Source organism: Camelus dromedarius, chromosome 2 (genome assembly GCF_036321535.1).
Source record: "Camelus dromedarius isolate mCamDro1 chromosome 2, mCamDro1.pat, whole genome shotgun sequence".
NCBI classification, from domain to species: Eukaryota; Metazoa; Chordata; class Mammalia; order Artiodactyla; family Camelidae; genus Camelus; species Camelus dromedarius.
This window is the reverse complement of record NC_087437.1, coordinates 54,478,711-54,494,986: the sequence shown is the minus strand read 5'-3', so window position 1 is coordinate 54,494,986 and position 16,276 is coordinate 54,478,711. Positions and strand designations below refer to the sequence as shown.

At 47.2% G+C, this 16,276-nt stretch overlaps 1 protein-coding gene across 3 annotated transcripts in view; it reads right to left on the bottom strand.

Moving 5' to 3' along the window:
- The window catches only part of LPP (LIM domain containing preferred translocation partner in lipoma), a 631,758-nt gene extending 615,930 nt beyond the window's left edge, over window positions 1-15,828 (bottom strand). Inside the window, exon 1 of one of the 3 annotated variants that reach the window (XM_031453092.2) lies at window positions 15,683-15,828. The gene's annotated coding sequence lies outside the window, so the exon portion shown is untranslated. Of the gene's footprint in view, window positions 1-8,523; window positions 9,137-15,501; window positions 15,551-15,682 lie in introns of those variants that run through there. The other 2 variants (XM_064493711.1, XM_064493732.1) reach the window with 2 other exon arrangements.
- Window positions 15,829-16,276: the final 448 nt, after the last annotated feature.

Genomic DNA, 16,276 nt, shown 5'->3' with positions numbered 1-16,276 from the left:
GGTTAACAAGGAGGGCCCTGAAAGACGCCAGCCTGAGGGCAAATCCCCCCTGGTATGCCGGACCAGGCTTGTAGCACGTTCCATCTGCTGGTTGCTACTGGAGAGGAAAAAGTGGCAGCACTATTTTAAGTGAAGTAAATGACTTGTCAGGAAGAATGTAAAGGGTAGCTTGCCTCAGATGGAAAGGATGATACAGATGGATAAGAATGAAAAATGCAGACACAGGTGACTCATCAGAATAAGGGGGCACTGGGATGAAGGAAAGGTGGAGAAAGCGGGCTGTGAAAGAAGAAAGAAGCCGTCCCCCAATGGGGCGGAGGCTCACTCTTCACAAGGCAGGGGGGCTCTCCCAGGTACAGCGTTGGGATGCTGCCCCACAGAAGTGATCACTTCTGCAGACGGGCAGTCCCTCAGCTGGAACAAGGCCGAAAGCAGAGAGTTCTGCACCAAGAAAGTCTGCCACTTCTTACTTCTCCAGATTTAAGCTATCACAAAAATTGGTCTAAGTTGTGTCCATGTGTTGGAGTGTTTCAACCAAATCAGTCATGCCAGAATTTCACGGCTGTTCTGTCTGTTCCCGATGACTCTTCGACCATCCTCCAGTCCTCTCCGCTTATAGAAGTCGTGTGTCTCTCAAGAGCCCAGCTCTCCTCCGTGAGGGAAGTCTGCCTGGATTTCACCCCTTCAACCCAAGCCAGAAATCCCTATGTCTCAAATCACCCACTTTTCCCACACATCTTTCCCACGGAGTAGAACTTCCAACCCTGTACGTGTTATGAGGGTGCTTGCCTGCATACCCCTCCTAGGCTTAAACGCTGAGACAGGATCTGTGGCCCACAGTGGCTTTTCCCAAAGCACGTTGAAACGCTAAGCCCAAGAAATGTCCTGATGGCGAGGAGGCAGGGAAGAAAAGGTTGGTGATGCAGAGATTCTGGGAGCAAACCTCTTAGGAGGTCAGACTGCACATTAATTTCCTCAAGACTTGGAAAAATCCCACAGTAAAGATACCCATTTACTTTTGTTTAACCTGCCTAGACTTTTACAAACCTTCTTGACTACAAGACCTTTCTCATAGAACACTAAGGGACTCAGTGCTCCTACAGCAGCGCCTTACGCAGGATTTCTCCTAGTGCACCTCTCATACCTCTCGGGTGTCTTCCTTAACAGCAAGGACCTCGTCCAAATCATCATGGTATCCCTGACACCCATCAGAGTGCCTTACAAACTGGGGGCAAAAAATATGCGTTAAATGAATGCACTAAATCCAATCCTCTCATTTCTAAGATAAGAAAATAAAACCAACTGTGTCAACATGACCTCCTCTATATCTTCCTAAGTGTTTCAAAGAATGTCTTACACAGAAAATGTGCTCAGTAATAATTCTTAAAGAATGGAATGGGATACAATGGGATGGAATGGAACAGAAAAATTTCTCAGCTACGCTCCAAGCCAGAAGTTCCCATAACACAATGGACTCGTACCTCTTCCCCTCCTCCTCCTCCACCCAAGTTGGGTGTCAACCAGAGAAAATGAAGATGAGAAATGAGAAGAGGAAAGCCATGGGAAAACCAAAGTCCCTTTGGGGTGGGAGGTGGGGAAATGGTGTTTGCAAATTGATGGGGATAAACAAGACCTGTCTGTATCTAATTTAGACTTAATAAGATAGTTTGCTGAATGTTAATTAAATACTCAGTGGTTATTACCAACTGTGGTGATTAACTTAATTTTGAATTAAATAAGCAATAAATACTTAACTGAAGTTCTATTAAATTTTACCCAGCAAGTGAGGAATATGAGGCTCTTAATTGACTTTAAACAAGATAGTTATGGCAAGTTAGTTGAATTTTTATTACCTGAAGATAACTGCCTTATTAAAACGGAACTATTTTATTTGATAGAGAAATGTGTCATCTGTTCTTCCCATCTACCAAAAACATGTCCACAAAGCTTCATATCTGGTCTAAACGGCTTAGATGGTGTAATTTTGTTTTCTACTCCTATTTTAATAATCAGTTCATTCATTTAAGAATGAATGTAAATGGTAGAGGCAAAGAGGTCCAGGAAGGAGTTACAAATGAGATTGAAGAACCAAGGGATCATATTTTCTAAACCAAAAATCAGGACTCTGCTTTCTCCATGTAGATACAGGTTGGAGATGTTGTTTAGATATCACAACTCTGCAACTTCCAGGATGTTTCCATGGTTTAAAAGGCTACAGATAAAAACATATGAAATCACAATTACTATTCAAATAAATGGCTGGCTCTGCTACTGAACAAACTGAATGACTTTGGCAATTAACCTCTTTCTTCTAGATCTCAGCCACCCCATATATTAAACATATTAAATGAGGAGTAAGATCACTGACTTTATTCATTTATTTTTTTCTTTGTAGTATGCATAGCCCCTGGAAGAGTGCCTGGCACATAGTAGGTGCTCAGTTAACACTGACTGAATGAATGAAGGAATATATATAAACTCAAGTTTACGCAACTCAAAACTGAACATGTTTATCCCGTGCATACGAAGCTTCCCCAGCCCAGACCAGTTTTAAATATTGCCATGTGACATTTCACACAAAGGGAAACACAAACTCTAAATCACTACATGGGAAATTTTTTTAGTGATTAAAGGAATGTAAATTGAAACAATAATGAAACATGATTTCCTACATATTTACTTAGCAAAGACAAATGCAAGTTGTAAAAGTAAATCCTGGGGAAGATGTGGAGTAACAAAGTAGATTCACACACTGCTAATGACTCTGCAATTAGAATAGTCTTTCTGGAGGCTGAATAGTAACTGGTATGAAAAGTAATAGAGCTATTCAGTATTTTGTGCCTACGATTCTCCTTTGAAAGAACTTAGAACTTACTTCACCAGCTGATAAACATTTATTTAAGGTCTACCTGCTATGCCATACTCTACGGGGAAATACAAGGGAAAAGATCTTGGTGGTCTTATCATCTGGTGTGTGACAGAGAGCAAAATAAGACATGCAGCAGGCTTCAATACCTTCCTACAATGACCACAGAATACTTTCCACAACCACATTACATGGAAGGCAATATTATCCCCTTTCACAGATGAGGAATTGGAGGTTTAGAGAGGCTAAGTAATCAGTTCAAGTTACATGACTATGAAGAGGCAGTGTCTGGTGCAACCACTATGGAAAACATGTATGGAAAACAGTACGGAGATTCCTTAAAAAACTAAAAATAGACTTACTGTGTGTTCCAGCAATCCCACTCTTGGGCATATATCCAGAGAAGACTCTAATTTGAAAAGATACATGCACCCCAATGTTCACAGCAGCACTATTTACAGTAGTCAAGACATGAAAGCAACCTAGATGTACATCGAAAGATGGTTGGATAAAGAAGCTGTGGTATATTTATAGAATGGAATACTACTCAGCCATAAAAAAGAATGAAATAATGTCACCTGTAGCAATATGGATGGATCAAGAGATTATCATATTAAGTGAAGTCAGATAAAGATAAATATCATATGATATCACTTATATGTGGAATCTAAAAAAATAGCACAAGTGAACTTATTTATAAAACAGAAACAACAGAAATAGACTCACAGACACAGAAAACAAACTTATGGTTACCAAAAGGGAAGGGGAGAGGGATGAATTAGGAGTTTGGGATTTGCAGGTACTAACTACTATATATGAAATAAATAAAAAACAAGATCCTACTGTATAGCACAGGGAACTACATTCAATAGCTTGTAATAACCCATGATGAAAAAGAATACATATGTATAACTGAATCACTATGCTGTACACCAGAAACTAATGCAACATTATAAATCAACCATACTTCAATTAAAAAAAAAAAAAGAAGCAGTGCCATGATTTGAACCCAAAACTGTCTTGACTCCTCAGCCATATATGCATTTTCTACTACATCCCCGAGGAGATAAGATACACAGTCACATAACCACATAACACAAGGGATAAAATGGTAACCACTGTCAGGGAAAGTGGAAGTGCCAAAGAAATTATTGTCTTCAGAAAATAATTTAGTAGGAAGTAAAAGCTATTTGTCCACTAATGTTTAGGCTGCATGTTTAACATACTTAATTGCATTTAATTTCTTTTAAAACTGAAAACTATCCAAGTGCCCACATAGGTAATGTGGAAAGCAGGATTTGTCCATTTCAACAACTCCTTAGTTATGTAAAAGATAAATCTAAAGCCCAGGCAAAAAAAAAAAAAAAAAAAAAAGAGCTTTTCTTATAATAATACTAAGTGGAAGGAAACACTGCACACATACAAAGAAGTGGACATGCACTTGATCAGGGTTATGGTCTCCTAAGAGATTAGAGAGCAGAATTCAGGTAAAAGAGTTTTGGTGGGAGTCTTTTTTGATGTGAGTTTTTTTTTTAATGAAGTTGAGTAAATGTATTCTAAATGAGTTCTTTCTCATTGTCTTTTGATTAATGTTTAAAGGAGCTCAATTAGGCTTTTCTATTACTAAAGCTTCTCTTAAAACTCAAGTTGTCATTTATTACCTCATTCACATTATTCATTTGTATGTTCATTCAACAAACATTTGTTAAATTCTCATCACATATCAGGATCCACAATGGATTTAAGGATATGAATATGAACAAAAGCTAGAGCCTGTCCCAGGAATCTGCACAGGCTGGGACTAGGAGGACTTTGAAACTGTGCTAATAGAAAACGCAAGTTGAAGGCATGGTTCAGCATCCAGCTAGCTTGGGCCCTGGGCAAGTCACTTCATTCATCTCAGCCTAATGTTCCTGATCAGTAAAAACTGGACGAGAATAATAACTACTCACAGAGCTATTGTGAGGATTTACCTGTAACTGGTAGGAAAACACATGACTAACTGTAAAGCACTATAAAAATGGTGACTGGTTTAAAAGCGTCATAACTACATATATGGAATTCCATAACTATATGGTTGATCAGGATCATGCAGGCTGGCCTAGGCCACAAAGATCTCCCCGGTATTAACTCACTGGCACCGTCGCTACTCTGCATGAGCTATAGCCACCATTCTTAGCACCTGATCACTCATTTTTAACTCTTTCTGACTTTTGTCCAACTTGACTAAAATGACCCTGAGGAGCCACATGGATAGAAGAATCTCAGGGAAGACTGTTGGATAGGAAGGGAGGGAGGGAGGGAGGAAGGGAGGAAGGAAGGAAGGAAGGGATAAAAAAGAGGGTAAAAAGACCTCAAAGACATTCTAGACCAAGTCTTTGACCAGTGCCTGAATTTTCACTATAACATTCCCACCAGCCACTGCTTGAATATCTCCAATGATTAGAGATTCAATAACTCTCGGCCAATTCCACTCAGAATTAAGAGATTCCATGAAATTCTTAAAAGATACAAAGTAACGGAGATCATCCTCTTGTCAAACAGCAATTTCAACAACTAAGCACTTGTCACCCTTCTAAAGACACTGGGCAGAGGATGGATCACCTCGGGATATGCTGGACCTGGAGCTGTGGACTGTGTGTTCTCAGGGCCTGGGTTTCCTCTTGTTTAAATGAGGAGATTGGGTGACCTCTATTCTACCTGTGAACTGTCCGTCCTATCCATCTCCTCAGCTCAAATTCAGCTTCCACTTACTTTGTGGCTGGACGATTGCAGGACATCTCACCATCTCCAGTCCCCACCCCCTCCAATCCACCCAGCACTTTCCTAAGGCTCAGATCCAACCACCTCACTTCCCTAGCTGATGCCCCTTTCAGAGCACAGTCTCACCTCCTCAGTCAGGATTCAAGACCTTTCTCAATCTCAGCCCCAACCCCCGCTGGCTCCCTCAGCTCCACAGCCTCTCTAGTCTGCGGTCTGTCCCCAGTGACTCCATTTTTCCAAGGCCCCAAGCACTTCCTCACCTCCATGTCCCTGTTCATGTTATTTCCTTTGTTCAGTTACTCCCTCCTCCTCTAGCCCACCAGACAAATCCCCACTCATCCTACCGGGTCCAATCAAATGACAGTCTTCTTACCTGCAAAGTTTCCCCCAGGTCCCTGGAGTTAGTCACTGTTCAATTAGAGTCACCAGGCATTTTTGGCACATAAATACTTTTACATACTCTCTTGATTATTTAAATGACCTCTGGAGGCAGAGATCACACAGCAGTCATGTTTCCATCCCCTAAACCCAGACTAGAGTTTCAGTCAGTCATTCACTGGTACACCTAGCACCTGGTGTCATGTGAATGAAGACACAAATGTATCAAACCAGTGGACAGATGTAGCCTTAGGGCCTGTCCAGCTGTCATTACTAGAACACTCATAGTCTACAAGTGAAGCTAGTGTAGCCAAGAAGAGAACTCCAGGTTGAAAACGACCAGACTACTGGAAAGCTGACCCGCCTTTCACCTCATTCTAAGAAAATGTGCCGCTCATTCTCTAGGTCACTGCAGAGTTTGCTTTTCCCATGAGTCAGGGCACACACCCCGCCCTCTGGGTAGCAACTCCCCAGTGCAGTTCCTGAAAATGATTCCTTTTCATACCAAACAAAACAGAAGCTCAGGTGCCAATTAAGATTTTTTTTTCTTCCTGGGAACTAAACAAGAATCATCTTCTTTGGAAACTCAGTAGGAAGAGTAAATACAGGTTAGTCTAGTGACCTTTTTGGCACAGTACCTGGCACCACACGGGGCTTCCACAGTTACAGTTTGAGATCTTTATCAAGATGGGCAATATGAAAAAGAATGTATGTATGTATGTATGTGCATGACTGGGACATTGTGCTGTACCAGAGATTGACACGTTGTAACTGACTGTACTTCAGTAAAAAAAAAAAAAAAGATGGGCCACTGAATGGAAAATAATAGATTTAAAAACCCAGCTAAAATACCCATCCTGGACGAAGCTGTTCTGTCCTTCAGTACGTAACCCAAGGCCCAGCCCTTGCATCAAGCTCGTGCGCACGTTCCAGGGGACTCACACACTCCGTAAGTCCTCCGCCTGTACCGCTCCTGAGGCACCATCTTACATTCTAAAGGGTATTAACAGCCCTAATGAACTCTAACTGCTGACAAGCTAGACATCCTCAAACTGTACCTTGATAAAAGTAGTCCACTGAACAGATATTTCTTGAGCACTTAGCATCTCCTCAAACAAAAACAATGGATATTTGCTGATTCTCCTGCAGGCCTGGCCTTGTGCGTATCACTTTTACTTACACATGAGGTGTCCCGCAATACTGATGAGTAGGGGGACTCAGAACACCTCTGAGAAGGAAAGGGGACATTGTTAATACTACACCAGGACACAGGCATAAACCAGGGAGGGCTGTCCTGGGCAAATCCGAGTCTGGTTCCTCGACCTCTGAAGCAAGAACTGTTGCCACAGCCATTTTTACAGACAAGGAAACAGGCTGACATTAAGGGCAGAATTCCCTTAACACCCAAAAAGCAGTTTCCTAAAAATGCCAGGGAACTCGCACTACATCCACCCACGGCCATCTTCTCCGAGTGGGGCAGGTACCTCTGCCTCTTGAAGCCGTCTGCTGTGAGCCGCTGAGCTGCTGGCTGGTGGCCTGAGTGACTAAGGAGTGCTGACAACTGCTATGGTGGGAAAAGTGCTTATACTGGGGGTGGAATGAGGCCAACACACACTTCTCAAAGGTCAGTGAAATAACCCTGGCCTTTCCTGATCCTCCTGCTGACCTGCCCCAGGAAAGGTCCCCATTCAAGTTTCTGAGGAAGGCCTGGACCCACCCCTCCACATCAGCTTCCCATGTGAACTTCAGGGGGCTGTCATGTGAGGCCAGGACAGAAGCCGTCACTGCAGTAGAAGCAAAACACAAACACACACAAACAAAACCCGGGAGAAGGGGGCAGTCACAACGGAAGGAGGGACACTGCACAGCCATTCACTGGTGACAGCCCACCTCTCTGCACTGCCTGGAAATGCCTGCAAACATCTGCGGCACTCAGCCCACTTGGCAGAGTGACTATTCTCAACAATGGTGCCCTCGTGAATCAGATGTCTAACAATGAGGAAGTCGGGAAATCAATCGCCCTGACCACCCCAGGGAGCACCCTCCATTAAGCAGCAGAGCTAAGACTTGAACTTGGGGCTGCCTGGGTCTACATCACGCAATTTTTTCCAGTAGGACACGGTGCCATGCCTGTGGTCCAGACAACGTGCTAGGCACCTTGAATTGGCCACACAGACCCACCACACGGCCACGTGACACACCTGATGACCCTTTACAAAGCATCCTCATGGAAATGTCTGGTTCTCACAAACACATGGGGCTAGAGCATATGATCTCTATATGAAGGTAAACTGAGACTCAGGAATATTCTGGATTGCTTCAGATCACAGGGCTAGTGGATGACTCAATCCCAGGTCTGTTTTCTTACACCAAAAACCAAGCTGGTGATGGTACTGCTGAAATGATAACATCTGACATCCAGACCCTCAACGCCCTAGGGTCTTCACCCTGAAGTCCCAGACACAGGCAGCTAATGCTACTAATTAGCACACCATGCAGTAAGAACAGTTTCTCACCTGTGTAGAGGGCTTGCTAAGGACTTTCCCATCAGTTATCTCCTGCTCACCTGCAGAAGAGAAGGAAGGGGCAGGGCAGGCACGCTGGAGCCGGGAATCTGATTCTCACTCCGCCACTTCAGGCTGAGCACCCCACGGGAACTCTGTCCCACACTCTGCGAGACAAGAACGATCCTGCCGACCCATCTCTTGGATGGCAGTTGGGAGCTAAGTAATAAAAACGACTGTAAAAACGTGCTGTGAAGGCTGTGAAATGCTAAAGGGTCCTGTGAGACGGGTTGTGAAGGGCAGGTTTAAGACGGAAAAGAAAAACAGCAGGATCTACCCCATGATCTAACACTGGCAGCCTGCAAGCATGTAGGCAAGCACAGATAAGTAAACAGAAAGGGAAATGGGGGTGGGGGCTGTCACAGACAAGAAACCTTGAAGTCATCGAGTCAGAAGCTTGGTTCTTGCAAACATGCGACAGGTATAAATGGCTATAAGACCCCTAACCACATGCTCACTCGCACTGAACCTTCTTAATCATTTTGTTGCAAAGTGCAAAGCACAAGGTTCAAGCCCAGTAACAGTGATCTCCAAGTTCCATCCCCTCCCAAATTCTCCCAAGCAAAGCCCCCCGGGGAGGGGGTGGGGTGGCGGTGGGGTGGGGAAGGAATGCGCAGGCTAGGCTCAGCAGAAACTGAATCAAAAACACCCTTAAAAGAGGGCAGGAAAGGGAGTAAGGGCCACGCCCAACTCCAGCTCAGCTGACAAGGGTGTGACTGAGCACTTCGGTCCGTTCCCTGGGGCCTCGGTTTCCCCACCAGCACGAGGGATCCGGTATCTCTGGCCACCAAGGTCCCAGCCCACACTTCAGAGGCATGAACTGGCTGCCAGCTGCTGCTTCTACTGCCTACAAGCTTTGGGGTCCCTAAAACAGTTTTTCCAGTCTAGGCTGAAAAACTGGCAAACATTTAGAAGGACAAGAATAGGAACTAAGCTGCTTGATAAGATTCTAACAGCAAACAACTTTTTCCCTCTCTACTCTGCTGACGCGGTACAGGCCCAGTATTTCCTGCCCTGGAACACTTCAGCAGCCTCCTAAGCCGGGTCCCTGCCTCTGGCCTTGACCTGCTATCACTCTGCCACTGGAGTTCTGTGAAACACAGATCCAACGACACCCTCCTTTGCTCAAAAAGTAACCAAAGCCCTCCTGCCCCAACTCCCACCACCACTGCCATCATCCCTAGCTCCTCCTGCCAGCCCCTGACCATCTAATCCCTGCCAGCCCCATCTTTCTCAGTGATTCCCAAACAGCCCCACTAAACACTCTTGAGCCTCAGGCCTGTGCATATATGAAGGTCTCTCTGCCTAGAAAGCTCTTCTACTTCTGTCCACCATATATACGAACTCCTACTCACTCTTCAAAACCCAACCCAATGTCTTCTCCATAAGCATTTCTGCCTATCCTTCCAGGTGGTTGGTTAGTCACTCCTTTCTTAGGTGCTCCCGTTAGCTCTTTGTTCACCACTCTAGTAGAGCTTTCCCATGTTCTATTTCAGTCTCTCTCCAATGCTGGAATGAAGATCCTTGAAGACACAGCCTTAGCTGTCCTTGAAAGATGAGTTTCCAGCATTTCTGTCCAGCATGTGGTAATCACTCAGGACCTAAAATGATGTGCTGAGCTGAATACAAGAGCCTGAGGCATGTGTGATCACACACTCGTATGTGGGTTAGAAGAGGGCCAGAAGCCTGAGATTGCTTTCATGGCACAACATGTGTTTTGGCCTTGAACTCAAAAAAAAGTCATAGGTATACCACAGGCAGAGATGTTTGGAGCTCCAGGTAGAGAAAACAGCATAAGCAAAGGCATGGACAAGAAAGCAGAGGAATGTTCAAGGACAACACGACCACCAGGCTGTGAGGGAAAGGGGAAAGTAGTTTCAACTACAGTTACTCTTGGCATAGCTAGCTTACACACTCAGTCTACACTCCTGTCGCCTACGCTAGACTCTGAGGGTGGGACTGCCCAGCACCACCTGTGGCAGCTACACAGCATAGGAGGGTCTCAATCCAGTCCTGGGACCCCACAGGCCGAAGTTTCTGGGTCAGTAAAAAGTTTCTCTCCCCCATCATCACTATCTTGCGGTTGCAGTAAACTAAGTCAGTCCCTTTCTTCACCTAACAAATATTTCCAGAATGCCTATCATGTGCCAGGCACTCCTCCAGGTCCTGGGAATGTGGCCATTAACAAAGTAGGTATCCTTGCCATCCTCGTGAAGCTTAAGTGGGGGACAGACAAAGTCTAGCAAATATATATGGTTAAGTGGTGATCTGAGCTTACAACTGCAGCAGTAGACCTTGCACGTTCATTTAACTGGCACTCACTGAACACCTTCAGATCATCAGAGAAGAGAGAGATTCAAAGAAGAGAAAGCCAAGGCCTTATTTGCTTTGCTGGGTGCCATTCCTAGGGTCTGTCTCCTTTCACTGACAACGTTTTATCTGTGAGTCATGGAAATGCCAATGACCCACCTGAGGTGGGTAGTCACAGGAAGGACCTGAGTTGATCCCTCAGAGTCCTGAACCAGAAAGCCTTCTTAGAGGAAGGGGTCTGCCTGACCAAGGGATGAGCAGAACCCAACAGGAGCTACTGGGCTCAACTCCAGAGAATTTTGTCCCAGGAGCCATAGATCAAGGGCAATGACTGAGATCTAGACCCTCCATCACTTCCCTCAACTGCCTCTATATGGGGTACATCAAATCCTTATCACTCCAGTAGACTGGGGAGGTGGCAATGCTGGGGCAACGGGGCAGAATTTTGCTAGAAAAGCTCTGTTCTCTCCAGTTACCTATGCAGACAGAAGACACCCAAAGGGTAGAGGGAATGGTAGCATCTCAAGAGAGAAGGGGTCAGGGCAACAGCAGTAAGGAACTGAGAAGCCTGCTCGCCCATGTAAACCCTTGACTTGACTATGATCCCGCTGGGACCCAGTCAAGGTGCACTGAATTAAATTCCAAGGAAGAACACTGAAAGACAGTGTTGATTTGCACTTTTCGTTCTGTGAGCCCAGAAAAGAACGATAGACTACAGATCAGGCAAAGGTTCGAAACTCAGCCATTTCATTTAATAGGTGTGCAACCTTATTTAACGAAACTCATTTTCTCATCTGCAAAATGAGACTGATAATCACAAAACCTACTTGAATGAATCAGTAAGAGAATTATATAAGTGCATGGTGTCAAAATTATTATTATTATTATTATTATTATTAAGAAAGAAGGAAAGAAAGATAAATATTTTCTAGCCTCAGTTCTGTGGTTTACCTGCTTCCAAGCATGAATCCCATTAACCCCCCGGCCACTCACCCACTCTATTTGTAGAAAGTCAGGAGAGGTGAGGTCCTCATCCATACACCAGTGTCCTTTCTCATTTCTGTGACTTGCATTAGGAACATACTGCCACTTCCTCCTGGCATACAAGCCATCTAGAGTGGACTCCCACGGCACGCTTCCATTCCTTCTTCCCTTCCCCACCTCTGCCTCACACATACCTTCAAGCCCACGGAAATCCACCCAGATGGGAGCTCCCCCCATGCAACACAACGTACCTCCCCCTTCCTCAGCTCGGTCTCTTCCAGCTAGGGGCAGCCTTCCAATGCCACATTCCAGGAAAAATCCCCACCCACCAGTGCAATCGCTGAGCTAGGACACCTAATTACTGCCCAGGGTCAAAGTCTCAGCTTCACTCAACCAGTTACTAAATGAGTTGCTCTTTGTCCTGCATTATCATCCCAGTACCTGATCCCACTGATGGTTCCAGAGCCCTTGCTCAGCCTGGTTTTCATGCAAATCTCGAGAGATCCCTTTAATGTCCCCTAGAGCCAGCAAGATAAATTTGAATCTACTTAAATCTATTTAAATCTCCCTTTTCTCTGTTTCCCACCACCACTGCACACTGGCCATTCAAAAGCCAGCCTCAACAACCACCCTTCTTCCCTACACGTGCCTGCATGTGCCTGGCAGGTTCTTCTCTGACTTGACCTTCTTCCACTTGGGCGACTCCTATTCAGCCCTAAAGACTCTCTAAGGACACTCCTCCCTCTGGAAGCTTCCCAGAAGTTAACCCTCCTCAGTGCAGCCAAAACACATGCCTAGAACAGCACACAGACACACACACAGACCCACGTGCTCCTCAAGAACAGGGACCGAGTCCTCCTCATCTTTGTACCCCCAGGGCCAGCCAGTTCCTGGTCCACAGCAGACTGGCTTCAGAACTCATGTGCTTCATGCGCTGTTCCACTCCTTTCTGTGTGGAATATAGTAGTGTGCTCCGGCCTCTGGTTTTCCTATGGTACCTGGCTTCTATCTCCCTGCCCATTTTCTATTTAATGCAGCAAATCTCTGGGCTCTGGGGGCTTCCCAGGCCTCATGAGTTACACTCTTGCCCTTGGCCTAAACCCATCATCATTCCAGCATCTTCAGCCATAGTTGTGAAATCAAATCGAATCTTCGTGGTTCCCAATCAACCTGTGCTAGTTCCCCAGCAGAGTGATGTCACATGTTAACACCTAGAGCCAGAGTTCCATAATTTTGAGCACATCTCTAATTAGCTGTGTGACCTCGCACAAGAGTTAAGATGAGATGACAGTGTCACCAGGCCCAATTCTCAGGGGATTTTTGAGATCCAAATGGAATATCAGATGAGAAGCTTTTATAAAGTGCAAAGCACTGTACATTCATAAAGGGTATGATTAACAAATTTTATCAATCCTAAACTATCAACTGTAAGGTATACCATTATCAAGTTAGAATGAAAAACTGCTCAACCATGACACATCTGTGATTACCAAACAACCCAATTTCGGTGATATTAAAATGTGAAAATTTGCTGATGAATTACAATTAATTTGTCTCAATAAAATGCAGGAACCTGCCGTAAAATGTTCATATTTGCCAATGGCACATAATAGATACTCAGTCATTAACATACGTGGAGTACATAGGCAAACACCCATTGACAATACTCTTAGGTCCTCTTACTGAAATTATTGCCTCTCTCACTGAAACCCACAGCAGAAGGCTTCCCAGTGCCAGTTCCCCCCACCTCACTCATGTCCTGGCCTGCTCAAAACCCTCAAACAAAGACTTCATGTCATATCCACGCCTGGCATTTTTAAGGACCTTCGTAACGAAGTTTCCTCTCCCACCAAGCACTGCCTGAAACTGACTGTCCACCTCCCCTAGAGCAATGACCACTGGAATATGTCACTCCAAGAAGGGTCCTACTCAGTCCCAACCATAGTAACCAGTCCAAAAGCTCAGTTTCTCCTGCCTCTGCCAATCCTCAAAGCCAGCTCTAGGCCCACCCACCACTGCTTACAAGGAGAACTCTGTGGGGCTGCCTGACCAGAAGGCCCCAGGCCTGTACCCCTACCATTCAGACAGCTAACCCCAACTAATCATCTCCCATCTAGAGTCCACATTCTAAACTGTAAAAGCCTGGCTGTTGGGGTTGGGGTCCTGCCCAGATTAAATGCAAGATATACTTCTTTTAACTGAGCCTGGTGCAGGCAGGGACCCTGAAAGAAGGCCTGTCATGGTGTAGAGAGAACCCTATTGGAGTTGCAGCCTCCCACCATCCACCAGTATTCACGGCAGGCCTTAGAACCAGCACCCACCTTCTCTGAGACATTAATTTTGTTTCCCTACGTGTAAAAGCAGGGAGGGTGAGGATAGGGAGAGGGGAGGATGTTAGCTGTTTTCCCTCCTTCCACATAAAGACATTCTTAAAATGCAGTGGAGCAGGGGGATGTAAGCCATTAAGTCACTAACACCTTAGTGAGAAAGAGTTTTATTAGGAAGCAAGCAATTTAGAAAAAGGGGGAGGAGGCGGAAAGAGAGGGGACTGGATGCAAAGTTAAGTCTGGTACTCGAAAAGAAGCTCAAACATGAACCCAAATTTTTGCATTCTGTCTTGAGGGAGAGAAGGCGGTGGATCCCTGGGAAGGGAAACCAGAGATCTTTCAGCTCCCCAGGACCCCAAAGTCCCCAAAACATTCCTCTGTCCAAGTGCTCAGGCACAATTCCACTGTATCTCATCTCATGTACCCCACGCCCCCCTCCCATGTCCCCAGTACAGAAACAGTTTCACCTCCATTCTCCACCTTTATCTAGTCTTGCTTGCTCTGCAGTTCCCCCTCCAGCAAAGGGCCTGGCTCCCCGCTGGCTGGCTTCAGGAAACGCCCCTCTCCTGCAAAAGCCTCTGATCCCTCCTCAGGGACCAGGAAATCAAGCTGCTTTCCCTGAGCCCCTTAAAACTTTATCCATGCGTTTTCCCCAGCACTTAGCACTTTCTATCTGGGGTCAGGTTTGGCTCCTCGGTAGACTGAACGCTCCCTGAAGGCAGGGTCTGGGCCCTGACCGTCTCTCTGACCTCACAACCCAGCACTGAGCCCGGCATACTGAGGGTGCTCAGAAATGCTTGGAGGAAAGGAACTAGGAGTCGGAAGCCATCTAGTTTAATTACGGCTCGACCACTAGTGAGTGACTTCGGGGGAGGCTCTTCTTCTCTCTGGACCTCAGTTGCCCCAACTGGAAAATGGGGGAACTTGAGGGCTAGGTTCCTAGGCCCCTTCCTCTGTGACAACTGGGATTCCGCGAAAGCTCTACGCGGCTGGGTGTGGCCCCGCCCCCTGGGAGCCCAGAAAAGCAGGGGCAGGGGGCGCGCAGCGAAGAGTTACAACGCCGCCCGGCCCCTAGTTGACGCTTCCCGAAAAATTCGGGGTCCCCCTCCCCCATGCGTGCACCCCGTGATCGCGCCGCGGCCGGCACTTCCGCACCGCGGGCCCTGCGGCCCGAGCCGAGCGCGCACTCGGCGCCCCGCACCCCGCGCTCCTGCCTCCCCGGAGGCGCTCGCGCCCGGGGAGGGCTGGGGGTTCCCGAGGCGCCCGCGGGCGGAGGGTGAGGGGAAGGAAGGAGAATTTGCAACAATACCTCGGGGAGGAGGCGGCCGGGGCAGCAGCGGCAGCGGCGGCGGCTGGAGGCGGAGGCAGCGGCGCAGGAGGAGGTGCCCGGGCACTCCCCCTCCCATTGTCCCCAGCCCCGGCCAGGCCCGGCCCTGCGCCCCGCACCGCGCCCCGAGCCCCGCGCCCTGAGCCGCGCAGCCAGCCCTTACCTTGCAGCGGCCGGCTCTCCCCCGCTCGCTAAAGCTACTTATCCCGGGAAAGCTCGCGCAGGGCCCGGGAGCGAACCCACAGACAAAAAGTGAAACTTCGGCAGGGCTGGAGTGGCTGCTGGTTGGTGCCTTTCCCCCTCCTTCCTCCCCACCGTCCCCACCCCCTCCCCTCGGTCTCCCGTGCGGTGCCCTGAGAGCTGGAGGCTGACGTCAGGGGCCTGAATTCCTGACTTTGCCTGCACGCATTTGTCCATGTAAGGTATGGGAAGGCGGGTGCCCGCGGGGCCGCCGCGCTCGCCGCCAGGGGAGGGGGCGCCCGGCCCGGGCCGTGGCCTCGCCCCTGCCCCAAGGTGGGCGCACCGAAGGCAGTTGATTTCCTGGGAGGAAGAGGAGGAGACGCGGGTACGCGGGGAACTCGCCAGGGAGGAAGGGAAAGGGAGGCGTGGAGGCTTTGCCTGTACTGGAGGAAGAGGAAGGAGACGCAGAAGGAGGAAGCGGCCAGGGCGAGGGGCTGCGGAAGAAACGGGGGAACCTGCATCCACTGTTAGGGCGGAAGATTAGGGCGAGCAGACGAGCTCCTGCCATGGAATCCCC